This window comes from Coffea arabica, chromosome 6c (assembly GCF_036785885.1).
Source record: "Coffea arabica cultivar ET-39 chromosome 6c, Coffea Arabica ET-39 HiFi, whole genome shotgun sequence".
Classification (NCBI taxonomy): domain Eukaryota; kingdom Viridiplantae; phylum Streptophyta; class Magnoliopsida; order Gentianales; family Rubiaceae; genus Coffea; species Coffea arabica.
In genome coordinates, this window is record NC_092320.1 from 42,281,369 (window position 1) to 42,293,052 (window position 11,684).

General features: G+C 37.6%; 1 long non-coding RNA gene across 1 annotated transcript; it reads left to right on the forward strand.

Moving 5' to 3' along the window:
* The first annotated feature begins 4,795 nt into the window (after positions 1 to 4,795).
* Positions 4,796 to 5,391, forward strand: LOC113692767 (uncharacterized). The gene is made up of 3 exons (XR_003449051.2): positions 4,796 to 4,847; positions 5,115 to 5,187; positions 5,308 to 5,391. It is a non-coding gene; the product is annotated as an uncharacterized lncRNA (long non-coding RNA).
* The last annotated feature ends 6,293 nt before the right edge of the window (positions 5,392 to 11,684 follow it).

Genomic DNA, 11,684 nt, shown 5'->3' on the forward strand with positions numbered 1-11,684 from the left:
TCGAATAACTTAGCCACAGGACTGAGCTCATAGGTCATAGAAATCCAAACAGATGCAGACACAGATAACAGATTCAAATTTTGCATAGTAAATTGGCATATGAACAGACAAGAGAACGAGTGTGATAAAGTACACCCTCGTCTCAAACAAATAAACAGATTGCAGAGCAGAAATCAAGTTAAACAGCAATGGAGGGGAGTGGTACACTCACCGGCTCAACTTCAAAAGTTTTTTACTTCAGATTGGCCTTAATCGCCAAGAAACCCTAAAATAATCAAAATAAACCAATTGAAGGTTTCACATCCATAATCGAATAAACGGAATGCACAAATGAGGCTCGGCTACACGTCGTACACCTTGCCAAAGAAATACTAATGCAAGGGTGGAAAACATGATTTTCTTGGAAACGAAAAGGTAACATGAAGACTTAGGCGCAAACAACCCAAAAGCCTTTCATTTCCACTAAAAGGCAAATCCAACTTAAAGGAACCAAACGGCCTAGAAAATCGGGCAGCACCTCCCCTAAAATTCTTACTTTTCCAGCCATTAAGGCTTCATTATTTCCTCAAATCAGTCCCAACGTTTCACACAAAAGTCATCTCATTTACCAAAAGCCGTTCCCTAGGCTCAAAGTAGTACAAGTACAAAAGTTAGTTAGGAAATGACCGGAATGAGAGCGAGCCCTAAAACATGCAAACAAGTACATGGAGACTCGATAACGAGTCATAAACCAATGCCAATTATGACCCCAATAGGGTTCCATGAACATATACAAACATTAGAGCAAACCAGAAAATTCGGAAATGCAATTAGCTTTGGCCTTGAAAAACAGTTTTTGACCTCTTTTTGCGGTAATGGCACCAAATCCCCTATGATTATCGGATGAAGGTGTAAGACCCACCATCTCGAAGCTAAAAGACAGGGCTACAACAATGTAGAAGGCCACTCAGTCCAAATCCTAGCACAACTAGGTCAAAAATGCAGAATACCAAACCAGAACCGTAATTGCAGGTTTACAAATCACACTATGCTGTAATTAGTCCAACTCAGTCTATACAGGTCCAAATGCATCGATTCCAAAGGCATGCAGTAACCAAGACATCCAGCTACATTTCATCAGAAGACAACAACATCCAAATCCCAAGCAATTCCAGTCAAAACAGACGATTACAAGCGCAGTTCGCACATTCTGATCAACCCAGAACAGCAACAGTAAAATCGACATATCTCACTCTACACTACTCCAAATGATCTGAACTTTTACAGGCACCTCTAAAATGTCATTTCCTACAAATTTCATGTTTTAAGTCAAGGCCAATTCGGCCTCTAACTAGGTACTAAAAATTCGGACAGATTGTGCAACCCAAAAACCCTAACTTGCTGAAATTTTTCCCAAACCAGAAATTGGTTGCAATTGTTCACTTTTCCCACCTCCTTAAGTCATTATATACCATTTCTAATCATCCTAGATAGCCACACAATCATGCTTATATTAAAACAGAAAAATCCCCAAAAATAATAAAACTTCATCATTTCAACCACAAATCAAGAATTAATCCATAAAATTGCCTCTTATGCCACTACTAAACATAAATTAAACATCATTAGAGGGAGGAAAGGGGTTCATCCACCATTCACCTTAGTAAAACAAGAGGGAGAGCAACTTGTCACCTTAAGCTTCCAAACAACTTCACCAAACAATTCACTATCACTAAATGAAGAGGTTTTATGGAGTAGAAACAAGTTTAGAAGGTTGGATGGTTTGATTGAAGCAAGATGAAAGCCAAAACTTGAAGAGTTTTTCTCTCTTTTGAAGCTCAAGAAAGTCGGCCAAGAGGAAGACAAGAATAAGAGATTTTTGGTGAATTTTTAAGATATTTAAGTCAATTGGTAAGACATGCAATAGTAGTCAAATGGTCCAACCAATAGCCACGTGACACTTGTCACTTAATTAATGCAAGTCTATCACTTTTGTCTCTCTTATACCAATCCAAATAACATCCTCTACTTATCTCTTAACACCCGGTAAATTAAATCCAGTATCCAAAACTTAACCTAGTTGGCCGAAAATTTCCGAACTTTTCGCCCTAGTGGGTCCCACGTCCGATATACGTTCTTAATTTCTCAAAACCTATTCGATACTAGAAAAAATCATTTAAAAACCATATTTACTCATAAAATTTATCTAGAAAATTTTCCGGATACAGAAAGTGCAGAAAACAAGCCATGGAAAAAACGAAAACCTAGAAAATGCAAATTACGGGTTCTCACATTTGTCCTACACACGGTTTCTGGAGAAAGGAAAAAATTTCCTGACAGTTTATTTGTTGATTGATTCAGTCCTGAATCTGGTGAATTAAGGTGACAATTATTCTGATATATGATTGAAATCTTTATCACACTATGAAAAATGTTTCAAAAAAATGTGAAAATTGTGGAAAGAGTTGAGGATTTGAATATCTAGATTCTGAAAGTCGTTAGGGAACCTTTCTTCATCTTGGTGAATGTTTAAATACTTTACAGGTAAGTAGTGTAGTTTTATTTTTTTCCCTCATTTTTAATGATATCCTTTGCTTTTGGTAGTGCTCAATAATGTAGGTGCAACTATACGTTCAGATTAAATAGACAAGAATTTGGAAATTTAGGTAACATCAAAATAACTGTTATGTGATAGAGCAATTAAACAATTAGGTTTCTTGACTGCACATTTCTATTTGAATCTAAATGTTTTACCGTTTGCTTTTGCCTTTTGATTTGCCTACTTGATGCTGTTTACAATTTGCTTAATAAAGGGATCATGCTAAGTTTGGATGCTGATGTAGCGAAGCAGAATTCAAAGGGTGTTAAATTTAGTGGATCTGTAAAATGAAGAATGACAGCATTTAATGGAACACCTTGCAGTTTTGTAGTTAATGATGCTAAAAAAAGAAGAAAATTTTCACCCTCTCCCCCCATGACATGCTTTTGTTTGGCAGAATTTCTAGAAAAAGAATGAGAAGGTCAAGTTCAAGTGCTGAGGGGAAAAAAGGAGGAAAATTACAAAATGAGAATCTTTGTCGCAATGGTGAAATGACTAGGTTACCTTTTGTACAATAGAAGTTACCCTTTTTTTTTATTTTTTTTTTGGGGGGAAGGTAGTTTCCAACTCTTATATACCAGTATGTACCAATAAATATGCATTTTACACATGGCTGCCCCTCTTGGTTTGTCAATTTAAGTTTCCTTTTTTTTAGCCAAAAAGGTATTCCATGACTTTGATATCGTTCAAGTGCTTCTTCCCTGTTTAACATATTCTTAATCTTGGGATTTTACAGAAATGTGCGATAATGTTGGACAGCCTGGGATGCCAAGACAGCCATCTAACTCACAGCCAAATCCATTTGGGAGTTCATTCTTTGCAGGATTGTCTTTTGCTTATCAGCTTTTGTATCTACTAGATGCTACTGGGTTCTACTCTTTAGGATTACACGTTCTTGGAATTCATGTTTGTCGAGCTACAGGGCAGGAGCTGGTACTTATTCTAGTTATGTGTCATGTGGACTGATCTATTAGATCTACTGTCGTTCTTCTTGTCTGTGGACTATCTTTCCTATCTATATCAGTTTACAACTTGGTAATCTATACTCATATAGGATCTTGCATGGAAATTCATGCATATTTCCAAACCATTAATGTTGATAAAAAATATTTATTCTTAATGATCTATAGAGGCCCTTCAAAATGAAGTCTCTTGATGAATTTACCTCTTCCTCCATCAGCCATGGTATTCATGTCTTCCATTGCCCAGTGAGTAACGGTATCATTAATGACATTGAAATGGTTTTTCATTTTTTAGTTGGATTAGGCCAAATGAGGTATAAAGATGGAATTTTTAATTCTTTGATTTTGTTTTCGGTGTGTGAAAATTGTAGGATGAGTTGGGAATAGTTGCAAAGCTATCAAAATGTATTGCTTCAATAGGTGGAAACATTCTCAATGCTGATGTTTTTGTGCCTGAGGACAAGAATGTGTTTTACTCTAGAAGGTCTATTACACTGCCTTGCACTTTGTTTCTTGGTACATTTTTCTATGGCAAGTTAATAAGTTGGTTTTGTCCTTTCTTCTTATTCTTTTCTGGATTATCTGGCTTATGTTTGAGGTACTGTGAAGTGGGTTTAGGCTAGATGTTGAGAGTTATGGTCCCTTTTGTGATTTATTCTTCAATGGCAGATATCGTAATGATTGCTGTTGGTGTTCATCTAAATGATTTTGGATTTACAATCATAAGGTCAATAGAGTGAGATTTTTTCCCAGCATCCTTCAAAGACTTGGTTGATTGACATTTAGAATTCTAGAATATTTTTCTGTTTCTTCATGTCATCTACCATTTTGATCTTCAGTTCAAATGTCTTTTGCTTTAATACAACAGAGTAGAACATTGGAATCACTGCATTTGCTGCTTCTAATGTTTTTTGGTTGTCATATGCTTGTGCTTTGACATACCAGAGTAGCATTATTCAATTACACATTGCAATGGCTGTATTTCAAAACTTCAGTTGATTTCTGCAGGTTCTTTCTGGAAACTTCTTAAAAAGTTATGGATAAGCTGTTATTAATATTCATCATGGCTTATTGCCTTCTTTCAAGGGTGGTCATCAAGCTAAACAAGTTTTTTTTAAGCCTTTTTGAAATGCTTGTTTTAATCATTATCCTTTACTTCTTTTTGGTAGATTGTAACCTGGCATTCACAATTTGCAGACATTTGATGTTGGCGTCAAATTAATTGGTGCACCAAGTCACTTTGTTACTAAAAAACTTGACTTGGCTAGGTTCAAGACTTGACAAGGTTTATGGGTGCACAATTGCAGGTCTGTTGTCTCTATATATCTCACAGAGTCACAGGCTAACAAATAATTGCTATCATTCATGCTCATTTTAATTCATTTCGAAAACAGAGACTGGTTTCTTTTTCTTTTCCCGGTGATTATAGTATCTAATAAGAGCATTTCCACACATGTCCTTCCAAGATGTTAGTTGAATTTCATTATTTTACTACTTTTCTAGATGTACAGGCATGCATTTCATAGCGTTCTATTTTTCTTTTTTTTTTTTTTAATTAAGTGTATATTGGATAGGTTGAAGATTACATCTGCAAGTTAGCACAGAGGGGAACGACAACACTCAGAATGGTGTTTCGTGTGACTCGAGGTATGGCATAGTTTAAAATTGTTACTTGTTGGGAAAAAACCAACATCATCTTCATTGTTGCATTTCTATTGTTGTTGTTAAAGCTTTTATAATAACATAGGGAGTTTTTTGGACTAGCAGAACTTGCACATGAGATTCCTCTCTACCATCAAGAAAGCAAGAAGCTCTCTCCCAATTGGAAATAGTATGCCCTGTCATCCCCCGTTCTCCCTGTCATTTTTTCTTTTGCAAGCGTGTTTTTTCTCTAAATATCTCTCTGGTTATTTGGTGGAGAAAATGCAACATAGGTTGTCAGTTTATAAGTACGCCTTCTTTTGTAACCTAAGCATATTATTAGGCTATAGTGTTCCCTGTCACTGTTTGGTAGACTATATTTATATACTTGTAAAAAAAAAAGATAATCTATTCTGTTTAAATTTCCATGAAGATTGGACACCGCAGGCAATCATTTTGAAATACTTGATGATGATCTCTTTCTCTCATGTCAAATAGCAATTTTTGGATATTCTATTCTTCTACTTATTCCAGACATACAAACATTGACATCTCAAGACAGCACTTAATTAGACTAATAAGTTGTAGTGAGTCAATTGTTTTTCTAATATCCTTGTTTTCGATTCGTCTGGCGATTCTTCCCCTGAATCTTCTTATGTTGTTTTTGTTATTTGTTTAGTTGCATGATACTACCTTGTGTAAAGACTTGCGTGACGAGTTTCATGTTGTTGCCTGTGGTGCTCAATTACAATTCTTGATAAATTGTTATTTTTCTTTTTTCTTTGTTTTTATCTATTTTAGTAATTAATTTGTGATTGACAAGCTAGCTTGCTTTGCAGTTTCTGCTGAATTATAAAACTGTGCCTAAAATTCTTCCTTTTTTACTCAGTAAAAAGTTCTTATCTTTTCAGGTTGGCATATTGACCGGTAGCAGGCGAGTCATTAATCTCTCTTGGGGCCAAGCGAGGTTTGATTCCTCTTGCTGTACCTGTCAGAAAACACCTCAGGTGTGAATAAGGCTTGTGTTTGAGTTAAAAAGTCAAAAAAAAAATATATTGATTTGAGACCAATATTCTATCTTTACACATTGCTTGTTGTGTATAGGTTCTGTAACTACTTTCCTACGATGGCCTACTGCCCCAACTGGGTAAACTAATTCAAATATTCTTAGTTGAGATGTTCTTCTTAGATTGTTTGATCTCAATTTGTAGCATCCTCAGGATGCCAATGCCTGTGATACAAGTACAGAAGCACAGGATATGGCTTCTAGCCAAGAATGTAAGTCTTAAGATGTTACGCATCCTCAATTGGGGACAGTATGTTGCTTTACATTGTTATTGTCGTATTCATTACCTTTAAGATTGCATATATTGTACTTCCCTTCATTTGCTTTGTTATCTGCATTGTGTTGTTTTAGTTCACATATCTCTTTCACTTTTTGGCAGCGTGTGCTTTAGTGTGTTTACACCTTCTGTTGTTTACAGGTTGCTTTGGATGAAGCAACTTTCTTGTTGGATTTGGCTTCTGTGGAAGGCACCTGGGATGACAATTTGGACCGGATTGCTGAATGTTATCAGGAAGCTGGGCTCCATGAAATTGCCAAATTTGTGCTATACAGAAATTGAACTGAAGTTGATTTTGGCATATGCTTATCTTGCTTTCATGTACATTTCCAATTTTGTAATCTGCTGCCGCCTACAATTATGGAATTATGTCTGAAGATGATATTTTGGATTATGTTATGACATTGATTATAACATTCAATTGAATTCAAGACCAAGTTTCTGTGCCTTCCCAATCACCTGCACAAGCAGGCCTTTAGCTCTGCGTTCTGTAAAAATCCTAAAATCGCTTATAGAGAGCATTCTCTCTCTCTCTCTCTCTCCAATGACCAACTTAAGATTTGAATACTCTTTTCGATGAATGCTCTATCCTTGTAAGTTCTATGTGTTGAACATAGATGATCTAGATAATTCCTCCTCTCAAAATTGCTGTATTCTTGGTATAATAAAAAAATTTAATTCTAATTCAATTGAAATGTATTCTTTTGAATTTATATACAATAGAAGAAACAAAGAGGCATCCACCATCTCTCTCACATAGATATGCAAGGCACAAATCACACTGTAGTATTCTAGCCAAAAAAAATTAAACCAATTTTCACTGTTACTGGATTCCGCACTTCAATTTTAGCATTAGTTCACAGCTTCTTTAGCAATCCTCCACTTCCTTTTCTTACTGGGAACGATAGCCAAAGAACCAATCTCAGCTTATCCTTTGAATAATTATCACCATTTCTGTGAGGCCCCAGTTCGTTCTACGTTGATATATTCATTAATTGGGCGGTAACGTTTGGTTTTGGGAGTATTTCGAAAACCCTAAGTAGGGATTAAGATTTAAACCCTCAGTTCCGGTTAAGATTGAAAACCCGTTTTCCTACATTTTCTTTATTAGAAAATTCCCCAGATAATTTTTATTGAGTAACTAGAGTTTTTAGATGATTTTTCTAGTATTAGTTAGTTTTTGAGAAATTAAGAACGTATATCGGACGTGGGACCCACTAGTGCGAAAAGTTCGGAAAAATTCGGCCAATAAGGTTAAGTTTCGGATACTGTGTAAAATTTATCGGGTGTTAAGAGATAAGTAGTGTGTGTGAAGTGAGTGATGTGAGAGAGAAAAGGAAGATAAGAATGCATTAATGAGTGTGACAAGTGTCACAATATGATTGGTTGGACTTTAAGAATTACTATTCACAATTTTGACTTTTTTGACCAAAGGTTAAATATCTCAAAAATCATTCAAAATTCACCATTTTTCTCTCCTTGGTGGCCGGCTCTCTAAGCTCAAAGAAGGGAGGAAATTTTCCATCTCTCAAGCTTCCATAAGCTTCAATCTTCCATAAACAAAAGCCTAGACTAGATTTCACTCCATAAAATCTTATCTTCTAGTGCTAGTAAGGGTTGTGGTGAAGTTTGTTTGAAGGTCTAAGGTGCCCAACATCTTCCTCTCTCTTGGTTCTTGGTAAGTGAAGCTTGAAACACCCTACTACACCTAATGATGCTTATGTTGTGCTTATTAGTGATAAGAGTGCTGAAATTTCTGGTTTTTATCTTGGTTTGAAATGATTTGGTGAAGTTTTTCTATTTTTGAGGAATTTTCTGGTTTAATATGATTTTGATGTTGGGGACTTGTATGATGAATTGTAATGGTGGAAAATGACTCTAGTGAGTGTGAATTGTTGATAAATGCAATCAATTTTGGATTTGGATGGAAAAATGGAAAGTTAGGGTTCATGAACCCCCAATTCTGTCCGGTTTTAGATCATAGGGTTAGAGGCCGAATTGGACTTTTCTCAAAACATGAAAGTTGTAGGTATTGATGTGTTTGAGGTGCCTGTAAAATTTCAGGTCATTTGGATTAGTGTAGTGTGAGTTATGTCGAAATTACTGTAGCTGTTCTGCTTTGGCCAGAATGCGAAAACTGCGTTTGTATTTGGCTATTTTGACTGGAATTGGTTGGGATTTTGAAGTTGGTGTCTTCTGATGAAATGTAGCTGGATGTCTTAGCTAACATATGCCTTTGGAATTTCGGCATTTGGACTTGTATAGACTGAGTTATACCGATTACAGTTTTATTGGTTTTGCAAACCTGTTTTGGTAATTCTGGTTTCGTATTTTGCATATTTGAACTAGTTGTGCTAGGATTTGGACTGAGTGGCCTTCTACATTGTTGTACTCCTGTTTCTTAGCTTCGAAACGGTGGGTCTTACACCCCCATCCGATAACCGTAGTGAATTTGGTGCCATTACCGCATATTGAGGTCAAATACGGTTTGTGATTCTAGTACGTTTTTGGAAAGTTTATGGCTGGAACTTTGGCTTCACATTTGACTGAGTTACAAGCTGTTTGGGCTTCTGACCAAAACACCAAACTTATAGCCCTATATCAGAGCTTTCTAACGCCCTTGGAATTTCATGAATCGGATTTATAAAACCTGAGATATAGCCGAGCAAACAAGGCCTGCCCGTGAAAATGACCAGAAATCTGTTTTGGTCCTGATGACCAATTTCCGTTCCGAATTTGGATTGCCGACCTTCATGAAAGTTGTTCCATTTGGAATGAACTATATAACTGCCAATTTTCAGCTCTTTTGACCATGTGTAGCATAGAAAACAGTTCGTATTCAAAACTGACCATTTGTGCATTGGCCAGATTTCGTAAGTGATTGTGTTTGGTTCATTTGGGACTGAAGCCTCCAGTTTCAGTTCTGGATGTCTTCATAACAGTTGTTGTTCATCCTTTAAGCTTCGATTTGGCATCTCATCCGCCTTAATCCAATATTCGTAGCTCAACTTATGGGTGAACTAGAAATGAGTATCAAATCTGCCGTTTGCCGTTTCCGCACGCGTGCGTGTGCCCTTTCCGTACTTGCGTGTGCCGATGTTGCTGTTTTATTTGTTTTGGGCACGTTAGTGGCCGTTTATGACATCATGTGATGCAATCTTCTATTTCAGATCGTGGTGAGCTAGGCGGAGCTGGTGGGCCCTACTAGCGAACACGCACGAAGTGATTTTCACATTTGTACTACTTTTGTACTTTGTGTAAGTATTCAGGCCGGTTTGGTGTGTTTTCTTTGCTATGTGTTTGAGATATGTGAAAAGGGCACTTAGGCGAGGGTGTACTTTATCGCACTCGACCTAAACCCTAATTTGAATGTATAATTGTACTTGGCATATGTATATGAACCTTTTGGAACCAAAACCCTTGAGCTTGTGGCTCGGGGCGACTTTCGAATAAAGTTTGTGAAGTTTGCAAAGTTTGTGATTTTGAATAATTTTGTGAAGTTTGTGAGTTTGGGGCGAACTCTTGACCTGGTTGGACTATTCGAGCCGGTTAGGGCTTGGTCGAAGGCAGTCCAACTTAGTCTGAGGTCACCAAGTTTGTAGGTTCATTTTATGAACCAATTTTGTGAATCCGGTTCACCGAGAAAGTGACCAAGTTTGTGACCCGAGCTTGTGACTCAAGCTCAAGTTTGTGATTTCGTTCGCCCGGGCAAGTTTGTGAGGTGACTGGCCAGTGAGGGTGATAAGGTGTCGGTGGGTGTACAAGTGAAGTTCTACGGACTATTATTTGCAGTCGACGGAGTGTCGGCAGGAGATCACGCATGGCACATGAGTTGGCTTTGGAGCCACCTGTATCCTTATTATGTGATGTTACTTTTCTGCTTTTGCTTTACTCTTATTGTGTAACTGTTACGTGAAATTTATGCTTTCGCCCCTGTTTACTTACTAAGCATATAGCTTACCCCATTCCTTTTGTTTTCCTTAGCAGGGGCCGACGCGGGGACTTTTGGCTCGTATACTAGTATAGTTAGTTTGGCTTGTAATAGTTGAACAGTTAGAATGTTTGTTTTTGTTTTGGTGGTTTGACTCGATACTTTTGGAGAATGTAATTATAACTCTTTTGGAATTGTATATATTGTTTTTAGTGCTCTTTCGAACTTTAAGTTTTGAGTCCTGGCGCGAGCTAGGCAGGCGGCCCGCCGATACCCTTGGGTTCGCCCTTGGGAGAAGTGGGGTCGTGAAAAAAAATTAGTATCAGTGAAAAAAAAACCATTAGCCTCAGCCAGTATATCCTCCTCCATTACTTTTCCTTCCTCATTATATGCTTGTGATGCGAGACGCGGAAGCAACTTCGGATCTAGAGGAACACGATGAAGATTTGATGGAGTTGAACCCGAACTTGGACCACTCAAGAACAGATTTAACGGTAGAGGACGCCACAATCAAGTATGTGTGCTTGATTGATAAGTCACGAACAGCCTAGGATCAGCTCTAGGATGTTCAACTTAGCTTTCACAAGCTAAGGGAATTTGCCACAAGGAATGGACGAAATTCTGGAAATTTTATTCAATACTCTCAAAAACTGAATGTAACATGCGGCTTGAGGCTATTAATAGCCGTGACTAAGACCTAATAAACTGGAAAAATAACAAGGAAAGTTCGAGGGTACGGCTCAGCGAGGGTACTTAACTGCTGCTTGGCCCGCTATTTGGAGCTTGAACACTTGCATCTTCAATTGTAAGCAGCATTTTAGTAGTCGTGCAAGGATATTCCAACTCAATTCCTTCAATGGCCGGTTTCTCTTGGATTTGGATGGCACGTACCAAGGCTTGGAGGGACTCCTTGAATCTCTTAGCTCGTACTCGTGTCACCGGGCCTAGGGGCACTTTCACAGGGTCTACTTGTACACTTTGGGTCTCGTGCTCAATCGCATCAGCTTGCCTGGGCATCTTCTCTTTGTATACCACCGCGCACCGCTCGGTATATGCCTCCTAGTCCTTTTTCAAATCAACAACCTCCAAGTGTCTCAATCTCCCCCTCCTTAAGTGATGTGTTGTCCAAAAACCAAAGGGACACTTGTCCCCCTGCATGCCCCCTCCACTTGTCATTTTTTTTTTCTGAAATTTAGTATGAAGACAAAAAATAAAATAATAAATAATAA